Here is a 528-nt window from a genome sequence, read left to right as displayed (position 1 = left end):
TACTTCCATGGTCAAAATTACTATTTCAAAAAAGAACATAAAAGGTAGGTACTGCCAACACCGTACTGCAGGTACTGTAATATAACTGTGTGGGGTTCACAAAGTTAGCCCTTCCTACAATCTAAATGTTGTCTATATGTTGCCACCTAATGAAATCCAGGCAGCAATTTTGTTTCCAGAAAAATGTTTTGGCAAAAATTCACCAGCCACTGTAGCTAGTGGTTTACCAAAGTTACTGGCCAATATGTGTGAAAGCATCTGAAACATTAAAAGTGGTTTTCTGCATTACTGAAGGTTTGAATCCCCTGAACATCTGTGCAGATTTGGCAGACCAATTCTAAATAAAACTGCTTTTTCATCATCTACTGTAGCTGCTCAGTGAACTACAGCAGCAGACTGTGAATGTGAAACAGGCAGAGCTGAAGAAAGAGCATGATCAGCAAAACATTTGACTGGATAATTAAGCATTAAAAAGTTGTCATTGTCTGCTTAAAGCTTTTTAAATTTGCTGTGTTTTACTCACATTTC

Source organism: Micropterus dolomieu, unplaced genomic scaffold, assembly GCF_021292245.1.
Source record: "Micropterus dolomieu isolate WLL.071019.BEF.003 ecotype Adirondacks unplaced genomic scaffold, ASM2129224v1 contig_14363, whole genome shotgun sequence".
NCBI classification, from domain to species: domain Eukaryota; kingdom Metazoa; phylum Chordata; class Actinopteri; order Centrarchiformes; family Centrarchidae; genus Micropterus; species Micropterus dolomieu.
The sequence above is the reverse complement of the archived record's forward strand: the minus strand, read 5'-3'. Positions refer to the sequence as shown.